The 18971-nt window shown below is 46.2% G+C and overlaps 1 protein-coding gene across 2 annotated transcripts in view; it reads left to right on the top strand.

The window, feature by feature from the left end:
* SQRDL (sulfide quinone reductase-like (yeast)) overlaps nt 1-18971 on the top strand; it is a 51766-nt gene that overhangs the window by 6444 nt on the left and 26351 nt on the right. Inside the window, exon 1 of one of the 2 annotated variants that reach the window (XM_006777978.2) lies at nt 10093-10218. The exons of the other annotated variant lie outside the window; for it this stretch is intronic. The gene's annotated coding sequence lies outside the window, so the exon portion shown is untranslated. Of the gene's footprint in view, nt 1-10092; nt 10219-18971 lie in introns of those variants that run through there. 2 annotated transcript variants of the gene reach the window in all.

The following is an 18971-nucleotide window of genomic DNA, read 5'->3' as shown; positions in this document are numbered from 1 at the left end:
AAAAAGGAAGTCACTGTGGGAGCTAGAGCAGGGGAGGCCCGTGGGCTGTGTGCTGGGATGAATCCTGGGTGATATGCAGCAACTAAGAGTCCGCAGATCAGAAGCCACAAGAACACACTGGTTAGGGACCTGGCCCTCCATACTTCCACTCAGTATCAGCCCTCAATACACACACACACACACAATCATACGCTCTTGGCAGTTACATTACTTCTCCCATGATGTCGCAGGATGTGTGGTTAAGCATAACCAATGGACATAAGACACTGGGGGATGGGGGAGGCTAGGGGACTGTCTTGGGCGGGGGGAAAAAATGGACACATATGTAATACTAAAAAATAAAAAATAAAAAAAAAATAAAAAAACTAGATTACATAATAAGGAATATTACAATAAGATCAAATTCCTACAATTAAGAAATGGCTTGGGAGCTTGTAATTCTTGGATTCTAAGCCATTGCTTCCTTGCCTAATTACATATTCAGATAGACTGAAAAAATAATGATAGCCAGTCCCAGGATCTTGGGAATGAAGTGAGCTTAGAGATAATGAGCATACTGGACTTAAAAAAAAATAGACGCCACATCTGCTGTTAAGATTTACACCTTCTCTTTCAGCTAGAGGCTGTACAGTCCTCTTAAAAATACTGTAGCTTCAAGAAAGAATTGGGCCGTTTTAGAGCAGGTGCAACGGATGAACACGCAACCCGAGAAAGCATAGGTGGGACAATGCTGCCATCTTGTGGTACTCTATGCTCCCCCAGGTCCACAGACTCTGATACTGACTTAATTAGCTTGATGTAGTTTGGCCTAAGCGTTTTCAACTACTATATATAGTTTTTAGGTAAGTCAGGATTTTCTGTATGGTCCAAACTTTTGTTTAAACAGTGAGATGTTTGAAAGTGATTTGTGTGTAATGTTTGATAGGTTTCAAATGACATTTTCCTAACTTTTTGAATCTTTTAGTTGGGCTTGAGGTTTTTAATTTTTACCTATTTTTTCTTCTCCAATCATGTAATGTATCACCATCAACCATGTTCTAAGAAAAATGTTACAGGCCAGAGACTTTGCTGGGTCAAAGGTCTTAGGTGTTGTGTGATTTTATTCACCGACCCTCCACAGCTGATAGGGTATAGGTTGGGCACCGAGCCCAAGAGAAGCCAACACCTGGTCTAATTGGTGAAAAATCAGCCTGGCAGTAAAACTGCCTAGATGAAGACTATAGGGAATCTCATTGGCTTAGTTACCTTCTGTCTTGGGAATATGTATTAGAATACTCAGTCAGATCAGCCGGCATGGTTCAGTGGTTGAGCATTGACCTATGAATGGAAGGTCACAGTTCGATTCCCTGTCTGGGCACATGCCCAGGTTGTGGGCTTGATCCCCAGTGTGAGGTGTGCAGGAAGCAAGCGATCAATGATTCCCTCTCTTCATTGATGTTTCTATCTCTCTCCCCCTCTCCCTTCCTCTCTGAAGTCAATAAAATAAATAAAGGAGACATGAGAAGACACACTACCGTTCCATCTCCCTTCCCCCATTTATGAGATAACCTTAACAAATCTCTATTTATTGTAAATATAAGCATCTAACATTATTATTGTTTTCTAGGCTCCTCTTGCATGTTCTGTTCTTTTTTTAAAAAATCTTCATCTGAGGATATTTTTCCATTGCTTTTTAGAGAGAGTGGAAGAGAGAGGGAAAGACAGAGAGAAATATTGATGTGAGAGAAACACATCCATTGGTTGCCTCCTGCACATGCCCTGACCAGGGCCCAGGCTGGAAAGGAGCCTGAAATCGAGGTACATGCCCTCTACCCAATCAAACCCAGGACTCTCTGGTCTGTAGGCTGACGCTCTATCCCTTGAGCCAAACCAGCTAGGGCTGTTCTGTTTTTCAAAGTTTTTGAAAATAAGGTATTTAAATTTTTTAAAAATATATTTTTATTGATTTCAGAGAGGAAGGGAGAGGGTGAGAGAAAGAGAAACATCAATGATGAGGGAGAATCACTGAGTGGCTGCCTCCTGCATGCCCCCTACTGGGGGTCCAGCCTCCAACCAGGGCATGTGCCCTGACTGGGAATCAAACCATGACCTCCTGGTTCATAGGTTGATGCTCAGCCACTGAGCCACGCTGGCCAGGCTCAAAGTGTTTTAATATGCATTACCTAAATTAATAATAAGGATGCTACTTAGGAGTACATTTCCAAGCCTGCTAGTCCAGGAATTCAAAGAAGGAAATAGCAGTGACCAGAACCCAGGTGCAGTCCTCCTGTCAACCATATACCTGGTCTCATTGGTTGCTGGGTTTCCCCCTTGTTTTATCTAATTGCTTAGGGTATTTTCATCTCTGGCTGGATTTCTAATCTCAGATCTACTTCTAGCTCATCCCCAAGCCTAAGATTCAGAACCCCAGCTGTGTTGAGCATCTGTTTCATGCTAGCTGCTGTACATAGGTTATCCTGTAACAGCAGCCGTGGGAGGTTATCACCATAACACCATAGTCTCATCACCATTTTGCAGGTGAGTGCATTTACAGCTGAGGACATGTTAAGTCTGAGTAACTTCCCAGGTCATACAAGTCAAGTGGTGGAGCTAGGATTTTACTGTGGAAAAAACCCAAAGTACCACCTTCCTAGAGAATTTTCTTAGGCTGAAGATACTAGGAACAGAGATAGAAATAGACCTCAGGAGCTTTACTTTGAATATTTTGATAAAACTATACCAATGATAGGGAGCTGTATGGATAGACCACTTCATTTCTTACCTGATAATATTGGAAGAACAGAAGTGGAAGGAGACATGAGTGTCCGGTTAGGAGAGAGCCTAATGGGAAGAATGCCCAGAACTCTTGACTTTCCTGCACTGACAGGGAAGTTCCATGCCTCTCTGATAGAAGGAAGCCACAGTGAGGCTGGACTGAGTGAGATTGGCTCGGGATTCTTCCCTTGAGATGATGCTGATGCTGGAGTAGACAGGAGAGAGGCCAAGCTGCTGGGAGAATGGGCAACTCCAGAATGGCCGGGACACTCCTGTTACGGCTGGTCTGAGACATTTCACCACCACCGGAAGCACCTGGAGAGAGTGACCTTTATAGAGCCATGCTGGGCTTGCATTTTTGGGTCTTCAGTTTATCACTCAGCTCTGTCTCTCTCACACCTGTATGGCTTTGTGGGGAAATGCACAGTAGGCTTAAATGCCAGGAGGGCTTCTACACAGTTTTCCCTGGAGGGCTCTAAGCAGTTCAGTTTCCCTCCGGGTAGACATGCTGGCAGGAGGTGATCCCTAAGGCTCTTCCAGCACCAACATTCTGAGACACCTTCTATCCCACGGGTCTCCAGGAGTGCTGGCTCATGGACTGCTGTTTTCACTCATAATGGCTCCAGTCCATCTGCTGGGTGCACTGACAGCATCCAGGCAGTGTACTCATCTCGGATGAGAGGTTTCTGACCGTAACTACCTCATAGCCTGGGCCTCAGATGGGTTTACCCTCTGCGAATAGGGGAGCAGGGAAGAGGTTGCTTCTGAAGGAGGGCAGATGCTCCTTTCCTGTCTGGATTGAAAGTGTAATGGCAAGGAGAGAGGAGGCGAGGCCCACATGAGTCACCTTGCCCCTCTGCAGGCCCGCTTATTCTGACTCGCCCGCTTCTAGCCAGGAGTGGTGGTGTCCTGAGAGGCAGCTTGTGCCACCTGGCAGGTCAGACTGGTTATTAAAGATGCAGACTGGGATCTACAGCAGGCTGGGTCACCCCACCCTCATCTTTGTTCTGGGCTCCAGTCGTAGATGTGAGAATGTGTCTCACACCTCTAACTACAGGACTGGAACCGACGAGGGGCTCAGCTGGGATGCTCTGAGGTCTGTGCATTTGCACTGAGACATGCTTTCTACATGCTGCTCCTAGCCAGGGGCCCACTCCTGGGAGACATGGGACTTCTCCGATGGGCCACTTTGGCTCAAGGACTGCCCATTGTCTTCACGGAAGCTCTGCTCTGCAGTTTAGGATGCTTCCCTCCAACCTTCTTTCTCCTCTTCCCTCCAGTGACAATACAGGAAGGAATAAAGAGGCTGGGGGACGTGGGCATGCTGGGAAGGCTCTATTACTAGTCTGTAAGGCCAAAAGGCCCACCACAGGATATGTGCCATGAGGGCACACAGGACACGCCATTCACCAAGCCAGCCAAATGTGCCGGTGAGAGGGGCATCAGCGTCACTAGGGACAGGGATGATAGAAGGAGAGGCATTTACAAATTGAACTTGTTAGCATTTGTGGGGATGACAGAGGGAAGGACTTTACCAGTAAGTTGTGGATGATGGTTAATGGTGTCAGTTTTGCACCTAGGGTCAAACTAGGTAGACAGCTATTGATGGGTATGCTCCTTAGCATCCAAAACGGATGAGCAAACTTTTTAGGTAAAGGGCTAAATAGAAATTTTTATTTATTTTACATGCCTGAACTGACTTTATTATAGCATCATGAAAAACAGAAGACATTATACCTACAGAGAAAGACTGGACACATCAGAAGGTCCTCTTGGACCTGTTCACTTCCTGGCACTGTCTACTGATACTCAGAACACGCTCGGATACTTCCTCATGCACCTCCTGACCACTTAACCTTCCACTTCGACCTGGACATCATCTTGGGTACCTAGAGGCAAGGTGGTTTCTGTGCTCTCACAAGTCACAAAATCAGCCATTCTACATGTCTCAGGTAGGCCAGATGATTCTCAAGTCTAGATGTTTTCTGCCTACTTAACCTCATCAGGCTCAATCCTTTGACCAATTGCAAAATGAAAAGTCCAGGGAAAAGCTAAAGAAGAGTTAGCTGGCTAGATGGAAACATTTCAGAGGCCTTGATAGTAAATGAAATGGCCTGTTTCTGACTTTTCATAGGGTTGATTTTCCATCCACTGTGGTGCATGCATCTTATCGAGACCTGTAGCATACTAGCCCTCTCTTGCTCGTCCTGTCCATATGGAACTTCTTTCTCTTCAGTATCTAGTTTAACAGTTGCCTGAACATTAGATAACAACAATAACTATAGTACTGTAGTTACCAGTACTTTAGTAAGTACCATTTATTACCTACCATTGACCTGAGTACTTATTCCATGCCAGGTATAGTACCAATCAATTTAGCTGTGTTAACTCATTTAATTTTCATACGGATCTTATGAGGTAGGCACTTATAAAAATACCCATTTTACTGATGCAGTTAACTGAGGCCTTTCTCTCTGAGAGAGATGGTGTACAACACAAACATAACCTTTGGCCTTCATAGTCCCACATGTACTCTGAGCTACTATAGCCCAAAAGATACAGTGTTTATTCTTCCAGCATATCCTTGAGGTAGGAGGACAAATTTTATCTCTTTTATAGATGAGGAAATTTAGGCAAAAAGAATTTCCCAAAACCATGTTTCTGAAGAAGATGATTCCAGATTCAGTATTTTTCCTTCTTCCTAGGAGCCCCCTCTGGATAGAGAGTCTGCCTGCCATACCCTCGCTTTTCAGCACTCTGTAATATATATACTAGTCTACTATATTTAGCAGAGCTCTTAGTTACTCTTGGACTGGGGATTTTCACTATTGTGCTACCTTGCTTATGCATGTAAAAAACAGTATATGTAGTAAGTTCTTATATTTATGTGGCCTACAGTAGACATCTTTTTGTTTTGCCTGCCTTGTATTCAACCCTTTTCCCCATTTGGGGGGAGTACCCATCACAGACGTCCTGGTGGAAGTCAGAGGGACCAAGCGTGCCCTCTCCCTGTTCTGACAGCTGTGATGCTGGTCTTTGGCATTGATTTGGTCCATGGACACTCCCGCCAAGGACCTGGTTCTCAGTCCGTTTATATTTGTGCCACTCCTCCTAGAGTCGTTTGTGAAGGCAATGGGAGTGTTCTGAGGGAGGCCGGAATACTAAAAGATGGTGTGTGATTTCTGCTTTTTGATTCTGCAGAGCTGTCCTGATTTCTTTCCACTTTTCCCGCCATCATTACTCCATCGTTATGATAGTTCTATGAACCCCGGAGATCCTTTAATATCTCTCTTCTATGTAAGTTATCCAGAGCTGGTTTATTGCTTGCAACCAAGAATCCTGATTGAGATAGAGTCTTTATAGTTTGTGATGCACCTCTCTATGCATTACTGCTCCTGGTCTTAAAAACCACTTGATCTTCTATGTAACAAATGAGGAAACTCTAGCTGCTCTGTATAGCCTGACAGCAACTTTTGTTATTTGATGTGTAGGATGGCTGTGAGGAAAACGGCACATTTGGGAGGTATGGGGACTGCCTTGAAAAAACCTGGCATAGTACACGATCGCTGCACTCTCTCTGCCCCCCCCCCCCTTCTGAGGTTCTGAGACCGCTGCGTGGTCTGGCAGGATGAACACTATGTGGAAGCTGGTGTCGCCTTGGCTGGGCTGCTTTCTGAGCTAGGGAGGGATTTGATGGGGCGGGGATGGGGGGAGGGGAAGGAGGGGTGAGCTACTTCTTTACCTACTTACTCACCCAGGGAAGATTTGCTGCAGGGAAGGAATGAGGTTGGGGCTTGCTGATTCGGCAAAACAGAGGGTACTATTCAAAGTTGTGTGCCCGCCCTGGCTGGTGTGGCTCAGTTGGTTTGGCATTGTCCTGTGCACTGAAGGGTTGCTCGTTCAGTTCCCCGGCTTGATCCCCAGGACGCAGCTGATTGATGTTTCTCACATTGGTGTCTCTCTCTCTCCCTTTTCCTTCCTCTCTCTCTAAAATCAATATTAAAAAAGTTTTAAAAGCCCTAGCTGGTTTGGCTCCATGGATAGAGTGTTGTTGACCTACACACTGAAGGGTCCTGGGTTTGATTCCCTCAACAGCACATGCCCGGGTTGTGGGCTCCATCCCCAGTAGGGGGAGTGCAGGAGGCAGCTAATCAATGATTCTTTCTCATTGTTGATGTTTGTAACTCTCTTGCCCTCTCCCTTCCCCTCCGAAATCAATAAAAACATATTTTCAAAAAATCTTAAAAAAATAAAGTTGCATGCCTACAAGAACAGCCTCTTTATCATGCTCTTCCTCCTGGCCTGCCCTTCCTGTTCTTCAAAGGGTTCCTTTCTCTGTTCCATTCCCTATTCTCGCCCAGTTCCTGTTGCCAGTCCTTCCTGCTCACTAGCCTGCGTGTCTTTCCAAAACCCTGGTGGTTTGCTCTTCATTCTTTAGGATGTAGTTAAAATGGGGTGTGTTGCTCTTAGTGCCAGCTCCTCCTATCACTTCCTCTTCCCACTCTTAATGATGCTTCTCCTAGTTTCCCATCTCCCCAAGCACACGTTTGCAACATTGCAAGCCCCACATGGGTAGGGACCAAGTCTGAGTTTGTTAGCAGTATATGACCAGGGAGCAGGCACAGGGCTTGCTTGATACATAGCAGGTGGGATTAGATGAAAGAACACTGCATAAGTGAGTGAGTAAACTCTCTGCCTCCTGCCTGCTTGCCTGCCTGATGTAGCAGTCCTTGGAGGGGAGAAGAGGGGTCTTCGGTGAGGTATTAGAATGAATACATATAGAGCCCCCCGCACGTGAGATCTGCACAGGACACTTCTTAACTGAATCTGATTCCACACCCACCAACCTCAAACCATCCGGCAAGCAGCATGTCTCCTCCGATTCTCTGCTGCCTGCAGTCTTCCCATGTAAACCAGGGCTTCTTAACTGGGATGGGGAGGATTGTATGACTAGGATGTGAAGTGGGGCATTTCTGTTTGTCAAGATGATTGAAACCATCTATTGGCATTTAGAGGGTAGGAGTCAGGCCACATTCTGACCTGTGTGGACAGTGTCATACAACAATCGTCATGTATCCTGCATGATTCCTGGTGTCCCCACCTTTTGCCATAACATTCAAGTATGAAAAAATATATAATTTTTGTAAAATAAATTGGATTCCAGCTGAGATAATTACAAATATGCATAGGGTGAAATTTCCAGGAATTCATCTATTGGAAAAACTGAAAGAAGATTGTACTCATTTTGTTCAGAGCTTTTTTTTCTATCATAATTATATATATGATATATAATTAGCAATATATATTTTGCTATTTTATTAAAATATCTTTTAAATTAAATTTATTATGGTGACACTGGTGAATAAAACTATGTAGGTTTTGAGTGTGCAGTTCTATGCTACATCATCTGTATATTGCATTCAGTGTTTACGACCCAAAGTCAAATCTCCTGTCACCATGTACTTGATCGCCTTTATCCGTTTCTATTTCCTACCCCCTTTTCCTCTGGTAACCACTATACTGTTGTCTTTGTCTATGAGTTTTCTTATTTTGTTTGTTCATTTGTTGCTTTCAGTTTTATATCCCACATATTAGTGAAATTATATGATTCTTGACTTTTTCTGTCTGACTTATTTTGCTTAGCACGATATTCTCAAGATCCATCCATGTTATCGCAAATGGCAGTGTTTCATCTTTTCTTGTGGTTGAATAGTATAAATGTACCATATCTTCATCCAGTCATCTATTGAAGGACACTTTGGTTGTTTCCATGTCTTGGCCATATATCTTTGTGAATAAATGTTTTCAAATTTTCAGGTAGATACCCAGCAAAGGGGTTGCTGGGTCATATGGTAACTCTATTCTTAATTTTTTTAGGAGCCTGCACACTGTTTTCCATAGTGGCTGTACCAGCCTACATTCCCACCAGCAGTGAAGGAGGGTTCCCTTTTCTTTTTTTTTCTTTTTTAAAATATATTTTATTGATTTTTTACAGAGAGGAAGCGAGAGAGAAAGAGAGTCAGAAACATCGATGCGAGAGAAACATCGATCAGCTGCCTCCTGCACATCTCCTACTGGGGATGTGCCCGCAACCCAGGTACATGCCCTTGACCAGAATCGAACCTGGGACCCTTCAGTCCGCATGCCGACGCTCTATCCACTGAGCCAAACCCGTTTTGGCTCCCTTTTCTTTTCAGAGCTTCTTTACCAGAGTTGTTCCCCATTTCAGAAAATCATGTAATAGAAGCAATCCTGCAGGTAGAACTGAGTTGCCAATAAAAGTCTACAGTCTGCACTAGCTAGTGTTCATAGTGCTTTTATCATAGATGCAGTTTGTCCCATTGATTGAAGATAGAAAACGTTGATTGTAACAAAATTTTTAAAAAAGTAATTATTCAAAAGTCACAAAACAAAATGTTACAGTCTGCACAATACTTTCAGGGGGAAAGTTTTTAACATCCGAAGTTGCAGTAAACTTGTGGGGCACCCTGTATTTATTATTAAAAGGGGCCTGTTTGGCCAGTTTGGTTCAGTGGTTGAGTGTGAGCCTAAGAACCAGGAGGTCAGGTTCAATTCTTGGTCAGGGCACATGACCGGATTGCTGGCTCCATCCCCAGTAGGGGGCGTGCAGGAGGCAGCACTCTCTCCTGATGTGTCTATTATCTCTATCCCTCTCCCTTCCTCACTTTAAAAAAATAAGTAAAAATATATCTTAGGGAAAAAAGGCGGGGGGGTGGGGCTGTTAGGTCTGATACTGTGATAACCACTTACACTGCACCCACCTGGAAAGGGCATTTGCAAGCCCAGCATGAAAGTAGGGCGCAACGCGGTGCGGAGGGCGGTGGCGGAAAGCCGCTGACCCCTGCGCTTACCAAGGCAAATGCGCCACGGGGCTGCGCAGAGCCTCCGTCATCCAAAGCGGAAAATTAGGGGAACTGCGGTCGGCCTGAGCAGACGCGGGAACCAGGTGGGAAGCCAGATGCACCTGAGGACCTGACACAAACCAGCAGGGCCTCTACCACAGCCCCACCTCCACCTTTGCCCTCCCGGTAGCAGTACCTGGGCACCGGCAGGCGGACGAGGTAGGGGTGGAGTTAGCAACAGGTGGCCTCCTTGCCCTCCGCTGTCGCGCTTGGGGTGCCGGGCGCCCTCTAGGGCGTGCGGGGAGTGGAGGCGAGTTTGCCCCGAGGGCGGTCCCCGAGCCCCTGGACCTGGGAGCCTGGGCTCCGTGCTCTGTGCGCTCACAAAGCCCCTTGCCGTCTGCACTTGGCCTTGGTGCCCGGGCGCCGCCCCGGGCGGGGCAGAGGAGGGACCTTTCCTGGGGGGAGCCTCGTTCTCCCCGCCTTCAGCCTCCGCCCCGGGGTCGGGCGGGGCCCCAGCCGATGCCAGCAGCCCGGGCAGGGAGCCGCGGCTATTGCTGCGCCAACACCGTACGCTGTGGCCCGAGGCTCCGCTCGCCGCTGGGTAAGAGGCATCCGGCGGCCGATCTCCGGCCCCGGGCCAGGGGCGGGGGGCCCGGCGGGACAGAAAGCACCCCCGAGGCTGGTTGCAGGCCCAGCTCTGCTCTCGCGGCTGGGGCTTCGCTCACACTTGTCTTCCCGCCCCGCACCAGCAGCTCTTTGCTGCCCCGTGGGGAACCCAGGTCCTGGGACTGAGCTTCCTTCTGGGACTGCGGGGCTTGGGGGCTCGGAGGGTTGAGCTGCTCGGGGCGGGTACAAACCGCAGGATACCCCCTGCGTGTGTGGGAAGTGCTGGCACCCCGGTTTGTTGACTGTGTCACTCAGCACCGGCCGGGCACGCGGGGGCGGGGGGGTGCACGGCCTCCGGGTCAGAGCCTGACGTCAGCCCGCCTGCCCACAGCAGGGACACATTTAGCCGCCGGCGCAGCGCGTGGGACAGGTGGGCGCTCCCGTCGGCTGCCCTGCGACTGGCAGAGAGCAGAGCGTGTAGGGCACGTGCGGAACTGAGTGGGCAGAAAGGAGGCAGAAAGGAATTTCGGGTTCTTTTCTCTCTGGTTTACGTTTCTCTTTTAATTCTAAAAATCCCAACCTAGCTTCTTGCTCAAAGACACAGTGAGCAGAGCCTCTGGATTGGTGTGGGCTGCCCATTGCTATCATGTAGGGTTATGACCCATTTTTGTGCCATGTACCCCTTTGGCAGGTGTGGGAAGACTAAGGACCCCTTCTCAGAACAATGCTTTTAAAGATATAAAGTAAAAGGCACACTATTGTAAAGGAAACCAGTTTCAAAACATCTGTCAACTATTATAATAATTTATTGTGTAGTAATATATATGCCTTTACAAATAATTCATTAAATAAGATCTGTCAGTGGATCTAATAGCTACCATAATTTTGAAGTAGTAATGAGCATAAACAATATTTCAAGATATAGACAACACCTTTAATAAAATAAAATATCTATGATTTCTATTGGAGACAGTCATAGGTACAGCTAATAATTGCTGTGGTTTGTTGTCTAGAGGGTGTCCCCCCAAATGTGTGTGTGTGTGTGTGTGTGTGTGTGTGTGTGTGTATATATTTTAATTATAAAGGCATTTCATTTTCAAAATTGAGCTACCAGATGTTAAAGTTCACATATATATGACACTATATATATTGAAGAAAGTATTAACTTTCAGTTGGAGATTAGTGAAAAATAAAGATTCCCTGACAGGGGAAAGGGCACTGCCCAGGAGTTAGGTGACATGGGTTCTGGTCTTGACACTTCCATTGACTAGCAGTCTGACCTTGGCTTTTTAAAAAAATATATTTTATTGATTTTTTACAGAGAGGAAAGGAGAGGGATAGAGAGTTAGAAACATCAATGAAAGAGAAACATCAATCAGCTGCGTCCTGCACCCCCCCCCCCCCAAACTGGGGATGGGCCTGCAACCAAGGTACATGCCCTTGACTGGAATCGAACCTGGGACCTTTCAGTCTGAAGGCCGACGCTCTATCCACTGAGCCAAACTGGTTAGGGCCTGACCTTGCCTTTTTGAACTTCTTTGTGCCTTTGCCTCTTCATTGTACAGTGGAGATGATCATGCTGTACCATGCATTTAAGTTGCCCAGCACTGCACCTGTCACAGAGGGGTGAAATAAATACCATTTATTAGAACTTGTTTGTCTCCTTCACTGGACTGCAAGCATATAGCCATCACCATTACATTTCCAATCCTGGTGCATGGAGTGCACTTGATAGGTATTTTTTGAACGAATAAGTGGATTGGAGAGGGTTGCTTGTGGCTGCATCTGAAAAAACAAAATTCATCAAGGAATGAGATGGTGGTTTGAGGAGTAACTTTAAAAATGGAGCTTTTTAAAATTTTTAACTGTCTGAACAAATATGTAAACAACACATCTGGAGCTGAAGTGCCTGAAACATCAACCAGGGCTCACGGGTCTGTGTAAGAATTTGTGGCTGGTGTCCTGCCAGAGAAAATGAAAACGAGGAGTCCTTTCAGAACAGTGTCTCCATCTTGCTTGTGTCCAGGCTTGTTAATACCAGATGTTGTAACACAGGAAGTGTCGTATAGGGAATGGAGACAGACCCGTGATGAAGCATTTCTGGGCAGAGATGCACATTTCTCTTTTCACTTTTCCCTGCCCTGCCACGTAATGCATAACTCCTCGGTGACCCTGAAGACTTGGCAAATGGGAGAGGTGTGGGTGAATTGCTAGAAGCAGCCCAGACTGGGCCTGAAGCCAATTAGTTGCTTTTTAATTCCCAGCCTTAAAAGTCTGTGTAATCCAACCAAATGTGGATGGTAATAGGAAGAAGGAAAGTCGGTCCAACCAGCCATCCCTATGATTTATATTGTAAAAGTGCTACGTTGGGGCAGGAAGATGGGGAGAGAGCTTCGTAAAGAACAGGACATTTAGAACACACTGGGGCTAACTATGCCTATAATCTTTGGAGGGCAAATACTGGACTAAATTGTGTCCCATCAAAATCCAGTACCTCCAAAGGTAGCTATTTGGAGATAGGGCCTAAAACGGTAGTTAATGTTAAATGAGATTATAAGGGTGGGGCCCTAATCCAATATGGCTGGTGTCTTTATAAGAAGATGAAGAGAGCCTAGGGGACAGGCCTGGTTATAAGCCCTTGTCATTCTTGCTGCAATGCTTCACGGCTCCAGCAGTTTGCTAGTAGAACAAGTATTCCCATTTGAGTACCTGCTTGTGAACCTCTGTTCCCTTTTCTGCTCATTTAGAGGATCACAGAATTTTAGAAAAGGAAGGGACCTTTGAAGCCACCCAGTGCAAATGCCCCAGAACGGTTAAGGACCAGCCCTACCTGCTACTACCTGGGGTGTGATCCTGGGTCTCCTGACTCCTGACACACCTTCAGACAAAGCTTTACTGGGATGGGGAACTGTGCCATTTAGTTCCAGTGGTCGGCAAACTCATTAGTTAACAGAGCCAAATATCAACAGTACTTCTTCAAAATAGACTCGCCCAGTCTGGAGACCGACTTCTGCGCATGGGCCACAAAGTTTCAATCGCACTGTATGTGCGCCCGCACGTGGCATTTTGTGGAAGAGCTACACTCAAGGGGCCAAAAAGCTGCATGTGGCTCGCGGGCCGCAGTTTGCCAATCACCGTTAGACAAAGGGAAGACATGCACTTAGGGAACCTGGCACACCTGTTACCTAGCCCTCACCTCATTCTGTCCTAACCTTTCAAGGAGTTTGGCATCTCTTCAATCGTTTTCGAAACAGGTGTATAACTTGTAATGAAAGAGTCTTTTCTCATTGTGTTAAGGCCGCACATATTGAATTTCAGGTGTGAATAATATGCCTGACTGATTGGCTAGTCCTGTTTACCCCAGGTGATGCTAATGTGCAGCCAAGGTTGAGAACCACTGCTTTAGAGGATTCTTGTGTGTGAGACTCTGAGTGGGAATCCCACCCAGCCCTCCTGCGGCTGATGAGTCATTTCGTTGTGACCATTGGACAGATTTAGGAGACAAGGCCCAAGCTTATCCCTGCTTTGTGACGGGACTTGAGTAATTCCAGGTCAGGCCTCCCTCTCCAGTGTGTGGTGGTGTATGCTCTAGGGATGCGCACACACAAGCGTATGCAGACCTTGAAAGGAAACCTCCAGGATACTTGACTAGAGGCCAACTACGAATGATGGATTTGAAAAGGAACTAAACTGTGTTGATTTATACACTAGAACATGAGTGGCCAAGCTCCCACTGGCTAAAGCAAGCAGAAAAACAGGGCATATAATTCAGTCAAAACTTCCAACTTTCAGTTGAAATAATCCAATTGACTTATTTATCTTTTTTTCTGCTTCTGGGTTCCTAATGTAAGAATTTTCTTTCTGTAAATATAATTTGTATTTTCTCCTTAGCAAATGTATGGCTTAGTGAAATTGTCAATGCCTCCCTATATTATATGGCTTTCTGATTGTAAAATGAGTGTAGGTTAGGGACATTTGTAGTACGTTTCTCAGCAGCAAAGGGAGCAACTGTTGCATTGCCAACTCCTCATTAGTAACCCTTAATCAGTGACTCTTTAAAGAAAATTCCTACATTTTCCCCTTAGGGAACTAAAGAAATTCAGTGTGGCCCTAAAACCCCGAATCATCAGGGAACTATGATTGTTTCTGTTCCCTGGATGATTTGCTCCTGGTCCACTACCAAAGCCTTGCTTCACAGCTTAATATTTAAACAAATACTTAATAATATTTAAACAGCTTTGGAGGTAGAGTTCCAACTTGGCCCTACAAGACTAAATGAAGGTTGCTTCTCTCTTTGTTCCTTCCCTCCCTCCCTCTCTCTTTCTTTCTCATCTGAGGATATGTTTGTTGATTTCAGAGAGAGGAAGGGAGAGAGAAATGTCAATTCAAGAGAGAGATCTTTTGCCTCCCCTACGTGCCCCAACTGGAGATCAAACCTGCAACCTAGGTAACTGCCCTGACTGGGAATCGAACCTGCAGCATTTTGGTGTACAGGACGATGCTCAACCAACTGAGCCACCCAGCCAAAGCTTCATTTTCTTTCTTTCTTCCTTTCCTTTCCTTTCCTTTCCTTTCCTTTCCTTTCCTTTCCTTTCCTGTCCTTTCCTTTCCTTTCCTTTCCTTTCCTGTCCTTTCCCCTTTCCTTTCCTTTCCTTTCCTGTCCTTTCCCCTTTCCTTTCCTTTCCTTTCCTGTCCTTTCCCCTTTCCTTTCCTTTCCTTTCCTGTCCTTTCCCCTTTCCTTTCCTTTCCTTTCCTTTTCTTTCCTTTCCTCTTTCCTCTCCTTTCCTCTTTCCTTCCCTTTCCTCTTTCCGTTCCTTTCCTCTTTCCTTTCCTTCTTTTAATCCCACCCAAGGATATTTTTTTTCCACTGATTTTTCAGATAGAATGAAGGGGAGGGAGGACAGGTGAGAAGGTAGAGAAAAACAACATGAGAGAGACACATCGATTGATTGCCCCTCCACCCCCCCGATTGGTAGACCAGGGATTGAACCTGCAACCCAGATATGTGCTCTTTTGACGGGAATCAAACCTGCGACCCTTTGGTCTACAGGCTGATGCTCTGACCACTGAGCACCGGCCAGGACCATTTTCTTCATTTGATAACAAAACAACAATCCAGTTCCTGAACACACAGGTGACGATAGCGCTGTCATTACTTAAGAGGAGGTGTGCAAGAGGAAGGGTGCAGCCTGTGTAACCTTTACTACACTTTGAGTAATCCAATACTGTTGCTTACACCCTCTCTTCATTATCAAACGGAACAAAGTCATAGTTCACATTCTTCCCTCTTTATCCCTTGTAGCTAATCTGTCACTGAAATTCCTTCAACATTTGTTGTGCATTCACACCTTCATCTCTGTTCTCATTATCTATTTTAAGCCCTTACTCATGACTGAATTTCTGAAACAGCTACTTAACAGACCTTCCTGTTACTGTTACATAATAGACAGACTCTTCTTATTCATCACAGGCCCTGGGGTACCTAGCACAATGCCAGGGACTTAGTAAAAACTCAGAAATGCTGAACTCAATTGAATTGCTCCAGTTCATCCTCTCAACTTTCCCAGGGTGTCTCCAAAGACATCTGTTTTGTTAAGAACTTCCAAGGACTCTCACTGCCATTAGCAAGGACCACACGCTCAAATGGGTGCCAGGACCCAGCAGGTTACATAAATGACATAGGCCATGTGGGGTGGGGTGAACAGGATCCTCGCGCCAGGTCCAGATGGGCAATGACTACTCATTCTGGCCAGGTGTCTACATGTGAGAATGTGGGCCCACTGTTGTGAGAGGTGCCCAAATCTGGATTTATTTTCTGTGAGATATCCAAAATTTTTAATGTTGGCACTAATTTAAAATTTAAGAGAACACTGTGAGCCAGATAGAACACAGCTCTGGTCTGCATTGGGCCTGCAGGTGGCTACTTTGTGGCCCTTAGATGGGATTACGATTGTCTAAGATTAAGCCCTGAAACCAAATTTCTTCCTATTCCCAGTGGATATCTGCCTTCCCCCTTGACCACAGTTATGTGATCCTCATTTTAGGTGATTCCACTTCCCAAACCTCAAACCTAACTGTCCCAAACCCAGATAGGTCCTTGCCTTCACTCTCCTGTTTCTGCCCACATAATCTCTCTCTCTTCAGTTGCCCGGATGTCAACTTTGACTTTTTTCCTCTTCCCACATCTGATCCAATCATTCTTTTTTTCCCACCTCTGTCTTATCTGAATCTTTATTTGTATTTCTAATACCAGCACCTAATCAGGCCCTATACCTGTGTCCCTGTACCAGCCTCCTAACTGACTCCCAGAACTAATTTTGTCTTTCCTCCAATTTAATTGGCTCCCTCACACTAGATTCATTTTCTCAGAGCTGCCCCTCTGTTCTGTCACTTTTTGAAACTTTGGTTGTTCAATATAAAGCTTCAGTTCCAGAACATGACCCTTTCTAATGGGGCTGTGATATTTCTTTCTTGTCTACTCCTCACATCGGTCAAATCTGGTTGGACTTCCATTGCCCAAACCTACTCTGGGCCTTCCCTCCTCATCAGCAAGGCTCTCTGGGAAACAGTTGGCACTCTCAGACATGGTATTAAGAGAGGTTTAACAAAATAACTATTTACAAAAGTGGGCAAGGTTCAGGGGAACCGAGAGTGGTGAAGGAATTGTATTGCTTTGAGGCCTGAAGAAGCAAGTAGAGGGAGTGATTACTAGAGGTTTAGCAGGGAGAGGTCTGAGGAATAAACTAATCTTACTCTTTTTCCATCTTCAAATCTCCTGGTGCCTCCCACTGGTTGAACCTAACTGGAAACCAGAGGACAAGGGAAGCCAGATGATGCCCACCCTGTTTACAGGTCAGCTGTCAGGGCCCAGAGAGGGCGGAGAAGGCTGGGGAGAGGTCTGGAGGACTGCAGTCACCATCTCTTTGGTTCATTTACTTACGCTGCTCCCTCCTTTTGGTGTTCCTGCCCATAGCATTTCCGCTGCCCCAGTCCTGCCAGTCCTTTACCTCCTACTCAGATTCCGTCTGTTTCCTTCTCTTGTCAAAACAGCTTAGGTGCTTAGCTCATATTGATTGCATTGCCCAGGCATTCTGCTTGATGGCTGTTATTAATGTTGATACAGCCGGGTCAGAAGGACTTTGTGTTTGTAAATACTGATTCTAGAAAGGGGCCATGGGTAACTGCTAAAACAAAGCACAACTTACCTTCTGCTGGTTAAATCTAAGATGGAATATCATCAGTCCAGATTTTTGGAAGCCAAACCTAACTTTGCTTCCACTAGTCCAGAGATGATACAGGTGTTGGAAAATAATGGTATCCCATTTTTTGCAACTGTTCCTGAGGAGGTGGCCAGAGAGACCCATGCTACATTCTTGGCAGACTGCAGCAGTTTTCTATCTAGACGACCCCAGGGGATGACAAGAAGGGCCCAGATACGCCTAAGTGTGTCGGTGGGGGTAGACGGGACCAGAGTCTAGAATTATCTGAGACCTCACAGGTTAAGGACTCAGTCCCACAAGACTGCCCCCATTATAGATGCCAGCTGCAAATGGGGTCCCAGGCAACCCACACTTCTGCCTGGAGGTTTCTAGGATCTCCCCTCAGGTTGGCTAAGTTGCTAGAATGACACATGGAACTCAGGGAAACACTTTACTAATGAACCAGTTTATTATAAAGAATGCAACTCTGGAATGGTCAAATGGAAGACACGCATAGAGCAAGGTTTTGGGCATGGACTGGGGCGGTATAGGTAGCTCCAGAGGTGTTTGATGCCACCCACTCTGTTTGCACATCATTGTGCTCACCAACATGGAAACTTCCAGAATCTGGTTGTGCAGGAGTTTTCATAGAATTAAATCTCCAGTCTGTCTCTCCTCACAGAAGCTGGGAGGGGGCTGAAAGTTCCAACTTTCTAATCACAAGTTTGGTCTTTCTGGTGATCAGACCACATCTTGAAGCTATCTAGGGATCTCACGTTGAGTCACCTCATTAGCATAAACTCAGTTATGGTCAGAAGGGGCTCCTTATTATTCTTTTTGGTTATTGACTAACAACTCTTTTCACTCAGAAAATTCCAAGGGTTTTAGGAGGTTTGTGCCAGAACTGGGGACAAACACCAAAAAAAGTACATATATATTTTTATTACACCACATTTCCAATGTGGGATATTAAATAATTATGATTATGCATTATTGCCCTGGGTTGTGTGTTGTCTTTGATATGGTATCATGCCCCACCTTACTATAGAAAAGTAGTGTCTCTTTTCTGGGAACTATGGAAATATATATATTCTAATATATAAAAAGCCAGGGCCGTCACGATCAAAACAACTGGACAGACAATTGAACAGCAAGCTGTGTGGGGTGACCAGGCCGGCAAGGGGGTTAGTGAGGAGCAGCCAAACGACTGAACAGCAGGCTGCATGGGGCAACCAGGCTGGGGGGCGAAGGCAGTGAGGGGCGACCAGGCCAGTGGCGGGGAGGGGCAGTTAGGGGTGACCAGGCTGGCACAGGGGAGCAGTTGGGGGCCACCAGGCTGGCAGGAGGGGCAGTAAGGGGCAACCAGGCCAGGGAGGGCAGTTGGGGGTGACCAACTGGCGGGGAGGATGGGGGAGGCAGTTGGGGGTGACCAGGCTGGCAAGGTTGGCAGTTAGGGGCAATCAGGCAGGCAGGCAGGTGAGCAATTAGGAGCCAGCGGTCCTTGATTGTGAGAGGGATGTCCGACTGCCGGTTTAGGCCAGATCCCTGC

This window comes from Myotis davidii, unplaced genomic scaffold (genome assembly GCF_000327345.1).
Source record: "Myotis davidii unplaced genomic scaffold, ASM32734v1 scaffold46, whole genome shotgun sequence".
NCBI classification, from domain to species: domain Eukaryota; kingdom Metazoa; phylum Chordata; class Mammalia; order Chiroptera; family Vespertilionidae; genus Myotis; species Myotis davidii.
The sequence above is the reverse complement of the archived record's forward strand: the minus strand, read 5'-3'. Positions and strand labels throughout refer to the sequence as shown.